Source organism: Gopherus flavomarginatus, chromosome 1, assembly GCF_025201925.1.
Source record: "Gopherus flavomarginatus isolate rGopFla2 chromosome 1, rGopFla2.mat.asm, whole genome shotgun sequence".
NCBI classification, from domain to species: Eukaryota; Metazoa; Chordata; order Testudines; family Testudinidae; genus Gopherus; species Gopherus flavomarginatus.
In genome coordinates this window covers 70279567-70299469 of record NC_066617.1, presented here as the reverse complement: position 1 = coordinate 70299469, position 19903 = coordinate 70279567, and the positions used below count along the sequence as shown (strand labels likewise).

The following is a 19903-nucleotide window of genomic DNA, read 5'->3' as shown; positions in this document are numbered from 1 at the left end:
AGTATATTCTAATTCTATCACTTCGCATGCTAGAATTGTTGGGTCACAGTCCACTGATTAGTAAAAAACACTTCCTCAAATCTTTTACTATGTTAATAGATTGCAGTCTAGGATTATGATAAATATTTCCAATTTTCAACTTATTCAACTTCTTTTTTCGTAGATTTTTCTGATAGGCCAATATGCCTTTGGCTTTTAGGAAAGCCTTAAAAGCATTCAGGCCATATCATGCAATCAATTAAATTGAACTCACCATGGAAACTAACAAAAAGTTATGTTTTAAACAACACTGCAATTTCACCCATTGCTTTTATTGAATTGTGAATTTGCCTCTGCTCACTTAACTATCACAGTGAAAATTCTAACTCTTGGCAGCTCTTTTTTATCTCAGGTAGGAAACTAAAGACAGAGTATCTGACATAAGTGTTATCTTTGAGGAAGTCATATCAACTGCTTTAATTGTAAAAAGGAAAAGGAGAAAAGATCTTATTTGCCTTCCACCAGAAGGAGGGAATTCCCTTTTAAGACTTTTGGATATGGAGGGTCCAAAGAATGTTGCTTTTGTATTAGGTCTCCTGTCACTTACGGCAATTGTCATTTTATAACAAGTTTTATGGTTTGATTACCTCTTCATAAATGAAGGTTACTTCTAACCGAGATTCTTCAAGATGGCTCTGCATATTCACTTATGGGTACTGCCCCACCTTATGGTGCCATGCATAGAACCTTCTTCTAGCAGTTTAAATTGGAGCACTCTCGCCCCCTCCTTTCCCTCAGTATCACTGATGTAGTGAAGGTGAGACTATATAGGAGGAGCAGTACCCTCTGCACCTCAGTTCCTTCCAGAGACACAGAATAAACAAGGGCTCAGAGAGTGGAGAAGAGGTAGGAAGTGCAAATATGAAGAGCTACCTCAAAGAATCTCAGTTACAAGTTCATTTCTTCTTTGACAGGCTCTGCATATCCCCACTTATGGGACAGACTGATGACTAGTGCAGAAAACTGACCCAGAGGCAGAAACAGAGCCCTAATTGAATAGACACTGCAGCACCATTTTACCAAATCTAGTGTCTGCTCTAGAGGCCAGATCCAAATAATATCACTTAGTGAAAGTGTGCACCTAAATTCAGGTTGCAGCCCTGCAAACTGCAACGATTGGTATCTGCCTAAAACAAGCAAAGTAAATAGTCACCACTCTTGTGGAATGTGGTCAAATCAAAGCAGGCACAGAACCTTTTTCAAGCATGTTATAGAATCATAGACTTTAAAGTCAGAAGGGACCATTATGGTCATCTAGTCTGACCTCCTACACAACGCAGGCCACAGAATCTCACCCACCCACTCCTGTATCAAACCTATGTCTGAGCCATTGAAGTCCTCAAATCATGGTTTAAAGACTTCAAGGTGCAGAGAATCTTCCAGTAATACATTGTTTAATCCATAAAGATATAATCTGGCAGGAAACCATGTAACCATTCAATTGTAAGTGTAAAACAAATAAAACCAAACTCACTTGACAATCTACAAAAACCACTTAGTTCCATCTCAATAATTAGCAAGCGTCCTTCTTGCATCCACAGAATGTAGACTAGACTCTCTCTTATTAGAATGAGGTTTAGCGAAAATAAATTGGCAAATTAATAATCTGATTAATGTGAAAATCAGACACCATTTTAGGTAAGAGTCTGGGATCAAGTCTGAGAACTAACTTGTCTTTATGAAAAGAAGTGAAAGCTGGATCAGCTATAAAGGCATTTAATTCACTCACTTTGCTGACTGACATCATGTCACTATTAAAGGCTGTCTTGATAAGTGATAGAGAGTATACTCTGCCAAGAGTTCAAAGGACCATTTTACCAGCATGGTTAACACTAAATTGAGATCCCTAACAGAGGGACATACATTTGATAAACCTTTTAACCCAACAATGAAAAAACAGTAATCTCCCATTAACTAAAAGTACAATATACTGAACTGTCTGCCAAATTAACTTTTAACAATGAGTTACATAACCCTGGGATTAAGTATATGAAGTATTCCAGAACACAAGGAATGAAAATAGATTAAAGGGAAATCAGGTTTTTGCCCTCATTCCTCCCTGAAATCTGGTCCACTTGAAATGGTTAACATTTCTAGTGGACTGTTTCCTAGAGTTTTATTGTGTCCTGCACAAATAAAGAACATGACTGCTCAAAAGCAGACAGCGTCAAGGTCCAATCACCCACACTGGTCAGGTGAAAAGACTGTGGGTCTGGATAAATGACTTTGCCCTCCTGCTGAGACAGTAGGTCCGGTGTCAGAGGAAGACACACAAAGACTCCGCTGGACAACTGAAAGAGATGCATAAACCACCATTACCACAGCCAAACTGGGGCAATGAGAATCATTCAAGACCTGTCCTGGTGTATCTTTCTCGCTACCTTCTGGATAAACAGAAAGGAGAGAAAGGCATACATGAAACCTTTCCTCTAGTGCAGTAGCACAGCGTCAGGCAGGAACAGACTGTCCCTACCAGCTCTGGAACAGAAGAGGGGACACTTTTTGTTGGGCCTCATTGTGAACAGGTCCACCTCCGGTCCATCCCAGCTGGAGAACATGGTCTGAACCAACTGATTCTTTAGGGGCTATTAATGCACTGAGAGCTGTCTTTGCTGAACCAATCTGCAACTACATTGTTTCCCCCTACCAGATGCAGGGCAGCAGGGATAGACACCATAAAGGATACAACAATCTCATAGATTTACAGCCCCTGCACACAGGGAAGCAGAATGAGCACTCCCCTACTTGTTGATATAATACATTGCCAACGTATTGTCTAACACCACCTGCACAACCCTCCCTTATAGGTGATGAAGAAATGACTTAAGGATCAAACAAACCACTCTGTTACAACACATTTATTTGCAGGGCTGTTTCTTGATAAGACTAATGTCCTTGAATTGTCATCTGATTCAAATAGCCCCCGCTAACCCTTGTTGGATGCATCCAACATAACCATCGGAGACAGATCCTGGGGTTAAATTGTAAATCTCTGGGCAAATTTGTTTTTACTGATCACCATTTCAGGTAGGCTATGATGTTCTGAGGTATGGTGATAAACATATGGATGTTGTCCTGACATGTTCTGTTGACCTGAGATATCTGGCGCTTCCTAGATCTCATTCTCTGACAAGCAAATGGCATCACGTAAGTAACGGCTGCCATCAGACCCTAGAAATATTTCACTCTCTGAGTGGAACCCTACTGAATCTTTAATAGATTCTGGCTCATCTTGAGAAATCTACCATCTGATAGAAAAGCCTTGCCTTCCACAAAGTCCCTATAAAGGGAATCCATTGAGTAGGACAGATAAGTGACCTGAAAAGAAATTAGTTGTACAAAACAAAATGGCTTAACAGGTCCTCACGTACAGTGGCCTTCAATAAGCCAAGGTAAACAAAAATACCCTGATTTCTCAAATGAGCTGCCACCACAGAGGCATTTTGTAAACATTCTGGGTGCTGTGGAGGAGCCAAACATAAGCAGGTTATATTGGAAATGACATCCAGCCACCAAAATATGGAAGTATTGGTGATAAGCATTACAAATTGAAATATGAAAATACACATCCTTTAAATCAAGTCACAAATCAACCCATAATCAATAGAAAGGAGGCCAAAGTCAATATATGGAACCAGGACTTCTAAATTTGTGTGTTCAAGTCCCCTAAGTCTAGTATTGGATAAACATATGTCTTCCTTCTGTAACAGGAATAAAAGCCATGACACCACAGGGATTCAGGGACTTCTTTGACTGCTTCTATCAGAAGCAATTTTTCTGCTTCTGCAAGAGAATAATCTCATGAGAGGGATTCTTGAAGAAGTAAATGGGGGGAGGGGCATCTTTCAAATTGTACATAGCCCCTTTCTACGGTCTCTATAACCCATTGGTTTGACATAATTAGTCTCCATGCATAATAAAATGAGCAAGCTTCTCTCCAAAGAAGGAGGCAGACTGACTGATTCTCAACTCTAGATAGTCTCGCCAAAATTGAGGCTTGCTGTTCCTTGACAAAGAAGCAGGTTATTTAGGCTTAGACCTCAGTTTTAAGGGCCTCTTACTATGTTGACTCTGGAAGGCTGCTGATACTGTTGGCTTCTCTGATGATGAAAAATAAGATGAAGACTGGGAGCAGGGGCTCTGGTACTGGAAAAAAACAAAGTAGGTCATCTCCTCCTAGCAGAGGTAGTCAGAATTAAGAGAGAAGGCTGCAACCTTATTTCCTTTAATGTTTCCAATAATCTGTCATTTCACTGAAAAGGCCCTTCCCTTCAAAGGAGAGATCCTCCAACTTAATCTGTGTTTCTAGAGACAGAGAGGAAAAACAAAACCATGTATGCCTTCTGATGGTCACAGGAGATGCCAATGCTCTGGCAACAGAGTCGGAAGTGTCAAGAGAGGCCCTGAGGGAATGCTGGGCTATATTTTGGCCCTCCACCATTTGGCAATCTTTACTTGTCAGGTAACTCCTGTAAGGACAAATGTCATCTTTTCCTGTAAATGGAACGGGTAGAGGGACATGACCACCAGATAATTCGCCACCCTATTACCAAGGAACAATGAAGAGAACACTTGTTTCACCAGTGAATCAATTATTTTCCTTTATCAGCTAGGGTGGAGTGCGACTGTCCAGATCTTGCCCTGTTACTGACAGCAGCCACTACCAGTGAATTTGGGCCTGAGTGAGTATGAAAGTAGGAAACCCCCTTAGAAGGTATCTAATACAACTTATTAGCTTTCTTATAAACAGGTTGACAAGAAGCAGGCATGGCTCACACAGAGATAGCTGGCTATAGCAAATTATCCAAAAAATGGGTAGGGATATTCTATGCCCTGAGGTAGGACCAAGGATATCCAACACCGAGTGAGAAGTCTCTTCCACAGGTACTGCAGGAAGATTTAAAGTAGACACCATATTATCCACCAAATTGTGAAACTGTGTAGCATCTTCAGAAGGAAAGATGGCAGAGGTTACCCCATGTGTTCATCCAATGCTAAATCAGGTTCATAGTCCATTTCCAAATGCTCCCCTCTTTGAGCAGGAGTAACAACCTTGGCTGCTTCTTCAGACAACATTTCAGGCATAACAGTCTGTAATGATTAGAGATCCGGAGGAGACAGATCTGAGGAGCTCTGGATGGCCAGATTCTCATAAGGAGGGTAGCTGAAAAAATTCCTGAGCTGGCCCCCAGTAAAGAAATAGACTATTCCCCTACAATTCTCCACACAACAAAACCTGAGGTTCAAGGCTTCTCCAGGTGGGAAGAGCCAATTCGACAGGTCCCCTGAGGAAAGGTCCCATGACTCCATCCTCTAGAAGTAGATATCCTAGTGGCCACTACTAAAGCTAAGAGCTTCCCTTAATTTGGTAACCAGCCTCCAGTCAAAAAGGTACCTGGAGTGATGAACCACTACTACCTTGGAGTGGAATCCCATATGAGCTGGGTTCTCTGAAAACAAAGACATGGAGAGATTTTGCGACAAGAGCAGTAAGAGAAGGGTGCAGAGCTAGGGGAGTGGACCCCTTACCGCATTCTCCTTGACAGGTAGAGAGCCCCCACCACCACCACCCCAAAAAAGTTATTTGCTTGTTCTTTATTACATATCTGTCAAACAACATTTGAATGGGTGTCTTCAAACTGGTTATTTTTTTTAGGCAAATCCAACAGCTTACCATGAGTTCTCTCTTCTGTGTTCCCTAAACCATTACAAAAGGGAGCTCTAAGACCAACTACTCTTCACCTATCCTCACAGACAACAAAGTTCAAGCCCTGAACCTCTGCCTTTCATGGCTACCCCACAAGCAGCACCTTTTGACTTTCTGGGGAAGCCTTACATTTGACAGTAATCAAGGGATGACTATGTTCTACATGCGTACTCTCAAGCTGTCATTTGTAAAGGTCGTCATAGTTCAAGATATTTGCTTGGTAAAAGATAAACATTTTAAACCAAATAACAAAGTTACAAATAATGGTAGAATGCACATGGAACTAGGGTTTAAAAATAATGTCTAATGTCTTTCGATTTCAGTATCACCTTTACTTACCTACCAGACCTTCACATCAAGAACCTATGGGTCCTCTGCAACAGCTGATGACATCACAGCCATGTCTTTGCATTGTTCTAGATTGTTGTGAAGTGAATTTTAGCAGAAGAAACAAAACCTTAAACTAAGGACTTAGGTAAATTAAGGTGACACTACTTTGCAAATGTTTTATATTAAAATGTAAAAAAAAATTTGTAATTGTCTGCTCTATGCGTATACTGATTGGGAATCCTAAATTGGACTTTTCCCACAGTAAAGTATACAAGCACAAATTTACTTTAGAGTTATGTGCTGGATGCCCCAAAAAATTGCCCACAAATGTAGTAAAATTATGGCTGTGCTAAAATGCTTTAACTTACATTTGAAAGTCCTTGAGAGCAAATCCTCCTCAAAGTGATTGCCAACTTCCATGTGATATGCCTCAGCATATGCTCCACTGATGACATCACACCCAACATCAATAAGGGTTGGAGAGTGGAAATTGCTTCAACCATATTTGCAAATCAAGTACAGAAGCTCAAACTTCCCCAGAGCATATTAAAGAGGCATGTGAAAAACCTTTAGAATGTAATAAGGAAGAACATCATTCCCAAAGTCAAGCACTATTTGCTCCAATATAGATGGATGACTAGTGGGAGTAACTAACTACCAGAATTAAGGCTAGTGGGGGGCTTGGCCTTCTAGCAGAGGGAAATTTGGTTCTTTGAATAGGACTGCTCTTCAAGGATCTGCAAAACGAGAGGAAACAAGTTAAAATGTTAAGTGCAATGCAAGGTTTTGTTACCCTATTTATTGGGGAGATTCAGCATCTTATGCTGTTCAGCATAGCTTCACTTTTCAATTAGACATCTGCCTTCTTTCACAGGTAGACTTTTCTCTTAGCGCAAATTATGACAAGACATTCTGGTATTATGACCAAACATTACAGGATACAACAAGAGTGAAAAATAGTGTGACAGTAGTATGCAACAATCAAAGTAATTAATCTATGTATTCCATTTGATTGACACTACTAAAATTCATTTATGCTGTTTTAACAAAGGCTGTGTAAGCACCTCTTCAGCTATTTATTTTCAGGGATTTAGAGCTCCATCATTAAGATTCCCATTGAACTGGAACTTAACTCACCACAGCTAGAACATCAAATGCCACTTTAAACTCAAATTTCAGCAACAGCACTTTACATTTAGATGTAAGTGAAAGTACACAAGGTTATATCAATTTCAGGCACCTTTCTACATTCATAAACTCCAACGGATTTTTAAAACCGAAGTTTGACACACAGTGAAAGAATCTTGGTTTTCTTTTAAACACTAAACAAAACTATAAAAATCAATTCATTCACCACTAAAATCAGCCATTTCTGAAATGGAATGTGGCAGCTGTTTATTGTGTACTACTGCTGTGCACTGTTAGTTTTGGATGGGAAGTTGAGACAACTGTAATCAATTAAAATTTCAAAGAAAATTTAGAGAGAAAATATTATTGCTTAATTTAGTTAGGAAACTAGGGTTAATGCCAGGGATCTTGCCAAAAGACATTCCAGGATCTCTAAAAAAAGAAGGTCAGAACCTTAATTTTACACCTCTCTATATTATGTTAGTTTGCTGGTATAGTATGGACCCCAAAAAAGCAAGAGCAACACCTATTAAATCACAAACATCACTTACTGTACAATGATGTTTTCACTGGAGTTTTGCATTCCAAATACTTATTATGCCTACACCAATTTATAGCTTTCAGATCTCAGTCAAAGTTGTTAAGGCTGCAGATCTTCTATATAAATACATTAAGTTGGATTTTTCGTTTTTTTTTTTTAATTATTTTTAATGTTTGCAGAACAAACTAAAACGATACAAAACTCCACAAACCAATATTTCATGTATATTGCACCCTTTAACCTAGAAAATCCAAAACACACTTCACAGAAGGTATGCCCAGATTGGAGCATGTAAAGGGACGGACCACAGCGTTCAGAGGCACTGTGTCTGAAGCATACACAAACAGCAAACAAAATGACCAGTTGCTCAATACCAACAGCTCCAAACCAGTTCTTTACTTCAATGATATTGGCCACAATGCATGCCTAACATGGAAGGAAGAACATAGGAAGTCAGAGACAGATCTGAACACAGGTTAAAATATATAGTAACTATCCATTACAAAACAGTAATCCCAATAAGGGTATTAGTACCACTAACTCAAGAGTGGTGCCCACGGAACAGGTCACCAGAACTCCAATAGGATTATTATACAATACATTGTTTCATATTTGTTGATTTGTTTTAGATTTGAAATGTCTGAAACATTTGTTTACATTTTATATTCTAATCACCAGTGATATTAAACGTATCTATAGTAATACAAATCAAAGCATTACTATCCCCATTTAGTCTAAAGAAATATTCAAAACCAAAACACAAAGTAGTAATATTAATTTTCTTATTAAGATTTCATCTGATAAAATAGAAGAGCTCTGCTCTCGTGGTTTTGCACTGTCACAATAACCCAATACAAGTCCATCCTATTCATTCTATGTTGTTTATCGATTATTTGTATCAAATTACACACCATCCCACAATATAAGTTTACTGAATAAATTATTAAAATGGTAAATATGGAGTAAAGTTATAACAGAGTAGAATAATAAAATTGCCATAGCTTCATAATACAGGAATGAGGAAATGGTGCACCATAGTCTATCATGTGGTATCACTCGTAGTACACAGTACCATAGACCATGTAACTTATTCTGTTCGTTTAAGTTCATCCATTTAGAGCAAACAAAGCTTTAAGTCTGGTATTAACATGTTTTCAGATGAGTGCATGTTAAAGTTGAAAGGGATTCTGCTTAATCTATATTTTTATATACTAATAGAGAGAGAGAGAGAGAGAGAGAGAGAGCGCGTGCACACACACATATACCTTTTTAAAAAGTTAAGGGCTTTTTCTGTTCTTTGCCTTATTTGTAAAGGCAGGCAAGAAAGCAACACTACCATACAGTGATTCATTCCCTCTAACTTTTCTCCCTAACTTTTCAGCATGAGCAGCGAACAGCTCCACCTTCTTGCTGAGCCTGAAGAAGGGTATGCACATCACTCTTACACACTGATCTGGGGACAAATAATGCAACTGTGTCAGCAACACAGTTAAATTGGATGTACAGAGTGCTGTCAAATGCACAAAGTAAATAAGAAAAGAAAATTATTTTCACTGATCATTGTTTTATTTTATAGGTTACTTTGAAATAGCAGATACAGAGTTTTCAGGGAAGTTTTTCTACCTCCTGATTAAATTTTAGTACTTCATAAGTAACCATTCTTTTTCTTGTGGTACTATTGTTTGCTTGCTTGTGGGATGCATTTTTGGGTCTTTTTAATGTTAATATTTCAAATATTTTGGAATATGCATACAGTTCTAATTTTGGATATCTATCTAGTCTCATAACTTCTAAATTCCGTGCTACACCCCCATAACCTTGTCATGGTACTTTAAAATGCACATAACCTTTAAATCAATTAACCATAAAGTTCCATCTTGTATGGTTGGCACAAGAAGAGCACATTCGCGACACACACTACACAAGTTCTTTTTTATGTGTAATTTGGGTGTAATTTAAATAAGAAGAACATGGTTATGTTTGTGTTTTAAATTTCTTTGTATTTTTTAAAATATCTTCCAAGTGTGCGTCCATAGTCCTGCCCTGTCCCACTCCCAAAGTCAATGAGAGTTAGACTGGATACTGTAATTGGAAAACTTGGTTGGTTTGAGAAATACCTACAGTTTTTTCCCCCGTCCCCTCACATGAGACTGTCAAAAATTGCCAGCGTCAACTATATTTCAAATCAACACGGCAGTGTATTGGGAAAAGTTTTCAACTAGCAATAATCACACCTTGGATGAACCACATTGGCTATGATGCTGCCACTGCGCAAAGTTAGTACTTCAAGAAGTGTATAGGTATTTTCTGACACCTTTAAAGAATTTGCAGTATGTAAGAAGTATATTCTCTTGATAATTTTCATAAACAGAAAAAGACACGTAGATAGAAGATTTGAATTTCTCATGAATCATGGGATATCACACTGCCATCTCTACATTCTGTGTCCCCCACAAAACAAATAAATACCTAATAATCTTATGCAAGAGAATCACAACTGGGAAGAAGAAACCTGGATCTGTTGTTCTCCTGTTACTGCACAAAGCACTTGCAAAGGATGCCAGTGCAATTAGCATCAATCAGACTGACAGCCTTGGTTTCAGTCTGCTGTTCCTGCTAGTCCACAAGAAGAGCTACTGCGGGAGGAAGGAACAGGTGACACATTTTAGCCTTCAATCCCTCCAGGCTCCAGAACACACAAAAATGAGATTAACTGCCCCATGTATCTATTTTATTTATATTTCACACACATGGTAGTTTGTTTTTAGAGAGAGAGAGAGAGAGAGAGAGAGAGAATGGATAGCAAGATTACGTAATTGCATAATAAAGGAGATCCACAACAGGGGGTCAGTCAAGGACAAAGCAAAAAGTTTTTTGTAACAGAGTCACAGTACTAATCATTTTATGGTACCACTTTTTTAAGGGATTTAAGCAAAACAATGATACCTAAGAGACCAACTAATTCCAAATCTCTCAACAGCTGGCTTTGTAGGAGAAGCTCTTTAATGCTAGCTGCAAAGCAGCAATGAACCATCCGCAGGTCTAAAAATACCAGACCTTTAAAAACCTAGGTTCCTCCCCGCCCCCGCAACCAGCAGGCAACATCAAAGTTTATTATATTTCCTTTCACATGTAATTTATATAAGATGAAATAGTATACTGGGGATACTCTTACAATTATTAGATCTGTCCTGATTAAAAACATTGTGGTAGAAGAATTAGTCTACAAAAAAAGTTCAGTTTTCCTTGGGGTGCCTCTGTACATTTCTCCACCTTCACTATAAAGATGAGGCAGTATTTCCAAGTACCAGAATCGTCACAGATTCAAAAGTTTTCTTGAGAAATAGTTAGCATTATCCTTGCTAGCCACAGAGTGTATGATAGTTACTTTGGAAAGTCCTGCTGCAAAACAATCAGGCAGAGACTTTATTGAAAATTATAAAGTCAATGCATTTAAAAACAGGAATTGTAAAGTAGACATAAGATAAGTACTAAATACAATTAAAATGTAAATTTATTAAGACATTTTTGTAGCATTGTGCATACTATGCTGAAGGGAAAAAGGAGTTAGGACGTCAGCAACATTAGGAAGCTAGATACCATGTGAAAAATCCAACAAGTAGTTTTATATGCAGTGAAGAAATAGACCTTCATTTAAGAGTAAGGATACATGGGGGCTGAGCGAATTTGTTGGTGCAAGGCTAAAAGAGTAATTGGTATTAATTTCCAAGCTAAATAGAAAGGCAGAATCCAACTGCAGGTTGTATTCTGTAGGGCTGGTGCCTTCTGACATGTTAGTTAAAAGGGGGTGATCTATACTGATAGAGGAGTTCTTCTTGAACTAATGGTGGCTGCAATGTTAACTGCTAAAGGTAGAGGTAACTGATTGGCCCAGAGCCTATTAAAGGAAATTCTAAAGTGCTATAAGACTGTCCAGTCTTGAAAGATTCAGTTAGAAACCTGTTATAGCCTGGATGCTGCAATTGCCTGGGGAAAGGATTGTTTTAACTCTGAAGCAGGAAAAGTGTGGCAAATAAAAATATGGTATAAATTTGCTGGATTTGAGTTTAACTACTGAATTATATATAATCAGAGTAGCACTTAACCATGCAAAACTCAAGTTAATAATCGTAAAAGCTAAGATACATCAAAACTTATGTAGGTAGGGACTCAAGTCAAGAAATGCTAGAGTTAAAATACAATGTGCGTCGTCAATTTTTTGCACACATACATTACACTAGTTATGATTACAAGCTATTTCTGAAATATAAACATGACTCTAGAGTCTAACTACATGATCACAGATTACTGTAATGCACATCTCACAAGGAAGCAGAGTTGTTTCAATTTACACTTACATAATTCATTACTTAAAAATGCTGGCCTATGTAACCTCAACATTGCATTAGTATATAGTTTTTCCAATTAATTTTTTTGGTCTTTTCAAGCGGAAAAAAAAATCCTAGCTAGGAACATCTCTCTAAATACATAAATATTACAAAGTTCACTATTGCACATGTTTAATACAAAGGTTCTGAACTATCACTTTTCTTCCAGCCAAGTAAAAGTGCTAGTTTTAAACGTAAAGCATTTTTTGTGTAACCGTGTCAACGGAAGTGGAGTTCATTTTAAACATCAGGAAGAGTTTTAAAATTCACTCTGACATGCAACTGCCAATTTACTAGTAATATAAGTAAAAGATTTAGCATATAAAAAGTAAGGGTACAAACTGTAGCAAGAAAAATCTAGGATATTTGCAATTAAGCGACACCTTCAAGAGAGTATGCAATGTTGTTGTAGCTATGTCGGTCCTAGGATATTAGAGAGACAAGATAGGTGAGGTTATCTTTTATTGGACCAACAACTTCTGTTGGTTAGACAAACAAGCTTCTGAGCTACACAGAGCTGTTCCAAGGTACCACAGAGTGCCAAAGCTAAATACAAGGTTGAATTGATATTCTAGGGGATCATTCACCTTGAACTATGTCATTATTACATTGAACAGTAAGTCAAGTCTTTAGATACTCTAGCAAAAGTTCATTGCTACATCATCAACGACTGACAAAGAAACTTGAACAGGGAACTGCTATCCACATAAATAAGAAAATTATAGATCCTGATAGTCTGCATACTATTTCATGCATGAAAGTACAGGACCAGCTAAATGCACCTCAAGTTGAAGAACTATCTTATAAAGAACTGTACTTTAAATAGTAAGTTAGAATATGGTTGGTGAGAAAGATGGAACATCTTGCTGAATATTAAATTAACTGCTACTATTGCTAATCCTAATGGAAAACTTCCACTTAAAAATGGATAATGGTAAACTTGCAACAGACAATGACATCAAAGTTATATTCTTTACTTTTAAGTCTTGCACACTCTAGTTGAGAACCTAAAGCTATGAACAAAGCAAGACACAGCTACCTGAACTTTGGCCTTAGAAACCACTCTCACCATATGAGTAAACAGAATGATGGAAATCTATAGTTTCATGAAGCCAGCATGTATGTAGTTTATATAGCAATATTCAGCGTGATTTCTTTCCTTCTGGCTGAAGCTGCTATATATGCCTGTGGAAATATTACAATATTAACTACTATGCAGTTAAATGCACCTGGAAGTGAGCTATCCCATGAAGTCTTTGAATTTCACAGGATTGTTCTGCCAAACAAAAGTGAATTACATATTGGGTAACTACAAGCAGAGTTCTGAAAGGTGATCAACATCTCTCAAAGTAGGGAACTGCTGCTACTAAGCCTACAGTTGTTTATGCAACACATTAAAAAAAAAAAACCATCATCAAAATAGTTTCCAAGAAAATTTTTAAAAAGTTAAAAATTATAAACTCCAAGATGCCTGCTAATATGATAAAATGCTTCCCCTATATAAAGTTTGGCATAAAGCTTTTCATAATCATTTTAATTCAAGTGGTCCATTATGACCTTTCTAAATATGAACATGGTATAACCCAGTGCAGTTTACTTCCCTCCTGACCTCCAAAATGATTATTTGTATTATAGTACCACCTACAGAACACCAAGATGGGAGAGCCTGTGTGCTTGGTACCATACAAAATGTAGAATAAGAAACAGGTCTATTCCTAAACACACACACACACACACACATCCTTACAATCTCCAGAACAACAAAATACATCTAGGAGAGAGGGAACATTCATCATTTTTATAGTTCTTTTCATCCCAAAAATGTAAGCAGAGAGGACCAAAACAACTTTCAGGCACATTCCAGAAAGAATCGTTCTCAACACTGACTGTTTGGGTTGTACTTGTTCAGCTGTACTTGTAGCTAGAAGGTGGATTGACTTGTTAGTGCAGGCAAAGCTCCAATGGAAAGACAATTTTAAAACACTGACCCTTTACAACAGCAGACACTATCATCAATGCATCTAGGCTTGGTTGTCTACACCCAGTTCTTTCTGGAAATATCCCAATGTTGCCATAGCACGACACTGGCGCACTGCAGCTTCACTGAAACAATAGAAGGAACATTAGTGTAGACTACTAGCTGCTGGCATTTTTACCACTGTGTTATATAATGCTTAGAGCAGCTCTAGACAACGGTTTATCCACTAATACAGTCACCATCAGCACCAGTGAGATTTTTTTTTCTTTAAGGGTAGACAAAACCCTACAGTTCCTTTCTTCAGTCCCCTCTCAAAGTTTTACATGTTCATGTTCTGAGAAAAAAAAGTTTTGGCTATATGTGCGCAACTTAATATTGCAAATTTGCTAGATCATTTTGCAATTAGTGAAGCTTACTCTATACATTTCCTACCCTTTCTACTCTGTTACTTTCTTTCTATCCAAGTTCCAGCCAATAAATCTTTTGATATCAATTTCACAGCCCTTCCCTCCCCTTCACCATATCCCTCCAATTTTTTTAAACTTTGGATAGTTATGTACTACTTGAATTTACATAATTTATTCTCGATTTACATCTTCCATTGCAATTCCAATTATCACTATCAGCTCACCTAATTCCTCAGTCTCACCTACTCTACTAACCTACACCTTCCCTTTTATCTGCATCAATCTCTTCTGTTTTGCTTCCTTTTATGCCACATAACCCTCTCTAAACTGGCAGCTAAAATGTTTTCTCTGTTATTTCCCCAGATAAATTATTTATACAAAACATGCTCAATATGGAGCAGTGGAAGTCACTTCACAAGTAGAGTAGTGGTGCAACCTTGTAATTTTAAATCCAATTTTCAATTCCCCCAAATGACATTTATCTTTCTAAAATTTTGCATGCCAAAACTAACACCAGGATACAACTTTTTCTGCAGAGTCTGATGGAAGTCAAGACAAAAAAGGTAAAATTTTCACAAGGGCCTACAGAGTGGTCTACACTAGAAAATTAGGTCAGCATAAAAATCCACACTCCTGAGCAGCTCTGTAAAGCTGACCTAAAGGCTTGTGTTCATGCACAGCAGTATAGCTGTGCAACCGCAGCACTTTAGTCAAGATGCTCCGAAGTAGACGGGAAAGCGTCTTCCATCAGTGTAATTAATTCAGCTCCCCAAGAGGTGGTAGCTATGTCACCAACTCCCCAGACAACATAGTGCTGTCTACAGGGGGGATAGCTCAGTGGTTTGAGCATTAGCCTGCTAAACCCAGGGTTGTGAGTTCAATCCTTGAGGCAGCCATTTAGGGATCTGGTGCAAAAATCTGTCAGGGATGCTACTTGGTCCTGCTGTGAAGGCAGGGGACTGGACTCGACGATCTTTCAAGGTCCCTTCCAGTTCTACACTTCTAATGATACAACTACATCGCTTGGGGGTCGGGATTTTTCACACCCCTGAGCAACATCGTTATACTGACATAGGTCTATAATGTAGATCTGACCTAAGTCCCTGTGCAGGCAGAAGAACTCTTTCGTTGACCTAGCTATCGCTTCACAAGGAGGTAGATTATCTGAACCAGTGGGAGAACCCTCCCCATTAGTGCAAGTGATATCTACACTGAAGCGCTACAGCGATGTAGCTGTAATATTTTAAGTGTAGCCAAGTCCTAAGTGACTTAGAAGCTTATGGGTATGTGTACACTACTGAGACTATACCGGCACAGCTATGTCAATTTAGCTACGCTGACATAACCCCATAGCACAGACACAGTCTAAGCCAAAGGAAAGGATTTTTCTGTTGATGTAGGATCACCATTTCCCCAAACAAAGTTAGCTACATCAACGGAAGCATTCTTCTATAGACACAGAATCTACACTGGGGGTTACGTGAGCATAGCTGTGACAGTCAGGTGTGTGGCTTTTTCACACCCCGACCAATGTAGCAATGTGAACCTAACTTTTACGTGTAGACCAATTCTAAATTCCATTTTCAAAGTGCAACCCAGGTCATGTAATCTTATAGGATTTGTCTACACTACAGAAGCACACCTACAGGATTACACTTGTGCCTTTGTTGCACCATAGTGTAGATACTTCCTACAGTGACAGAAGGGGGTTTTCCCAGCACTGTGGTTAATCCACTAGAGGCAGGTTGCTAGGTTAATAGAAAAATGCTTTTGTTGACCTAGTGGTGTTTATAATGGGGCTTATGTTGACTTAACTATGTGTATCGGAGGTGTGAATTTTTCACATCTCTGAGTGATGTAGCTAGGACAGCCTAAGTTTTAGGTATAAACCAGGCCTGAGTCACTTCTGAAAAAGGGATCGATGCACTTCTGAAAATGTAACCTAAAAACTTTTAAAGTTATGATGCTCTGAAAATGATACTGTTATCTACTTAAAGTTTATTCTAACACATCTGGTCTTATCTCTATAAAAATGGAGTAGCCTAGAAATGAAGATTTTTTTGAAGGTCTTGTCAATAAGCGCTTAAGTTTTTTAAATAAGTTACTTTCAAGGGGGTTATGAAAATTTATAGAATTGGTTTTAAGTATTTGAAGAGCAACTTTTATTATAGGTAGCAATACCTAAAAATGGGTCAATCGTTTCCAACAGCTATTAGGGAAAAATAGCTTTTGATAATGTTAAAAAAAACATTCTTACAGCTGTTTCATTGAGAAACTTTAGCACATCCATGCTTTGGAGCAGGGACCTGAAATCTGGCAGGTTGTCTCCTTGACAGGAGCATGGCTTTGTCATCCTTGTGAAAACTCACCCATATTGGGCCAAGTGATAAGCTTCTGAAGATTCATTATCAGATGCTGTGGAGAGAATTTGACAGCTAAATTCTACAAATCCATCTGCACCCAAGCATATTCCATCCTCAAACAGGTCCCGCTTGTGAATGGACTGCACAGGAGGCATTCCTATAGAACAAGTGAATATGTTCCATCCTAGGGAAGCTGCAGCTGAGGATGAGTCCTGAAATTGTTCCTCCCATCAGCCAATTCCCACTGTAGTGCTGGTCACCAGAACTGAGAGCATGGAACCTAATTCTCCTGTGCTTCCCCTTGCTGGTACCCGGGCAGTATGGAGGAAGCATCTTGATTTGAATGCACAGGAGTGAGGAACCAGCATCAGGAGCAGAGTGGGACAGGAGCTGTGGAAGGGGAAAAATAGAAGCAAAAGGATGGAAAGGTGAACAGGGGCAAGGATCTAGGGGAAATAGGAGTAAAAGGGGACAGGGACAAAAGAATCTAACCACTAGAGACAACTCCCTTCCTGAACCTATTATTCTTAGATCTCAACATTCCTTTGCTGTCTAGCAAGCAGCTGTGAAACCTGGCAAAGTGTGTCTCCATCCTCCTCTAGTGGGCAGGTCTACAAAATAGCCTTCTAATTACTAACAGTTACTCCATCCACTCCAGTGGTAGAGGACTGTTTTGTAGATCTAAAGGTGCCAACCCCGCTGATGATCCATTCAGGGGAGAGGGGAATGCGAATATAGTTGCACATGATAGAATTTCTGTATTTTCAAAGTTAAAGGTTTTAAAAAACGTGGGAAATTACACTCCAAAAACTAAGTTAAAAGCATGTTAATGTTGCAAAGTCAAACACTGAAAAATGCTGAACATTCAACTTCAACTGTGGGCAAGGGGAGCTCTGCTCTGAATATAAAGTGTTGTAAAACACTAAGTAAGGCTTCTCAAATACAGCACACGAAGTTTAGTTGACACGTTGGGCTTTAATCTCTACTCTTCACTTTCCCATCTGTAGAACAGGGATGATACCTTACAGAGGTGTTATGAAAATACATCTTTACAAGATTAATGAATTTAAGATGTTACTGAGAACATCCTAGAAAACCTCATGAGGAAATTATTAAATTTTGCAATCAATGCAGGCTTTGGATGTTGTGCAGTCAATAATGCATGGGGCTATACATCAAACCATGAAGATAAAAAGAAATATTGAATAACTACCTATTCAATGAACAGGACCCATCCCATGCACTGAATGAAACAAGGTCGTACGAAAAAAATAGCATACAATCATGTAAGTAGACACCATATCATAGAGCATATACAAAAGAGGGCTGGAATTAAGGTTTCATGGGAAATCTTAATTCTGGCATTTCCTAACTTTTAGTGCTTTGTCTCTGTAATATTAATGTTCTTTTAACAGTTTTTTTAATTAATAGAATATAAACATCTAAATGTTTATAAACTGGCTTTTCCACTCCTGAGCTAAAGGGTGGCAGTTTAAAGACCAGAGGGAAGTGTGGGAAGGGGTATGGAATGGGAGCACAGAGAGAGAGAGAGAGAGAGGGGAACAAGAGAGACATGGAAAGATAGCAGAAAGCAATGATTTCCAATTCTGGAAAGCAGGGCTCTGAGTAAAGACACCAGACACTGGCATGGAGCAGGTGAGAGGGACAAGAAAGGTACAAGAGAAGCCAGAAGATTATAGAAGGGGCACAGAACCGGGGTACAGGAAGCCTGAGGAGGCAGGAAAATGCAGACTGGATAAGAAGTTTTGCATCTGGATAAAGACCACCTTGTCTTCTCTACCATTCACTACGCACAATATCCAACACAGTTGAACTCCCAGCATCATATGCATTCACCACCTATGCACTTACTAATATCTGGAATAGAGTCCTGCTCTGGCAGGCCTCATAAGATCTGCTGGAGCACAGCTCCCCTCCTGAAGATCTTATACACCAACACAATTTAAAATCTTTAGCAAGTCTTTTAAAATTAAAAATATTTCTTAACAAAAACTCTAGGAATTAAGGTTGCAAGTATGCTTCAGAGTCCAACACAACCAAAATAGTTACACTTTTTTAAATGGAAATTGTTATTAAAAAAATTAGGAAGGATTTAAATGAATTGTTAATGGATAGTGAATGCTGAAGACCCATGTAGCCACTATCAGTGGCCACTCAAATTTAATATTACCTCCTCTTAAAATTTGTATACTTATGTAAAAGTCAAAACAAGTTACTAGGAGATCATAAAGTCACATTTCTTATTCAAGGGACCTATTTCCAATAATATCCTAGTTAATTTGTCATTTTCATCTTTGCAAATTTTATGGAGACAATGTTAAATTTGAGTAGGCAATGTAGGTCAGATTGTTAGTGAGAGGTAGAAGTACATGGCACTGAAGAACTAGCTGGATCTCTACACTAAAAGCATTCTCCTATGAAATCCACCCTAACGGCAGCAAATGGAAGACATTAGGTGCACTCTGAAACGTGACTCATTATCTCACTCAGATATAAGGGTAGTGAGAATGGGTCTCCAGAGTGAGAGGACCGAAAGACCAGTCTGAAAGTAGTAATAGCCAAGTCTGAGGAAAATACTTCAAACAAACATTGTTATTGTTAATAAGTCAAACTACATGAAGGTAGTAATTTTTTACTCTATACAACATATGAATTGTGTTCTAGAACTATGTGTGTGTGTTATATCTGTCCATACTTAGCAATACTAAAGAAGAAAGTTTTAAAATGGTATTTTTAAAAATACTCATAATGGGTCTATTTGTTTGCAAGACAAAAGCTAAGCTCGTTTCAATTTTATTTGTAATCCTTTTCTCTTGTGTACTGTGTAAAATGTGTTTGTTTGTTTTCCTCCCTCCCCAATTTAAAAATATTTATGTCCCAGTAATTACTCGAGATAATATGTTCCCAACCAAAAGAACTATGACAAAATATAATCATGTGACTACATTATGACTGAAAACAAATGGACATTTAACAATATAATTCATAAAACACACACACA

At 38.3% G+C, this 19903-nt stretch overlaps 1 protein-coding gene and 1 non-coding gene across 8 annotated transcripts in view; both read right to left on the bottom strand.

Annotated features, from left to right (window-relative positions):
* Positions 1 to 19903, bottom strand: part of CNOT2 (CCR4-NOT transcription complex subunit 2) — a 152119-nt gene that overhangs the window by 120158 nt on the left and 12058 nt on the right. Inside the window, exon 1 of one of the 7 annotated variants that reach the window (XM_050935535.1) lies at positions 14122 to 14208. The exons of the other annotated variants lie outside the window; for them this stretch is intronic. The gene's annotated coding sequence lies outside the window, so the exon portion shown is untranslated. Of the gene's footprint in view, positions 1 to 14121; positions 14209 to 19903 lie in introns of those variants that run through there. 7 annotated transcript variants of the gene reach the window in all.
* Positions 9884 to 10024, bottom strand: LOC127043408 (U4 spliceosomal RNA). The gene has a single exon (XR_007772258.1). It is a non-coding gene; the product is annotated as a U4 spliceosomal RNA (small nuclear RNA).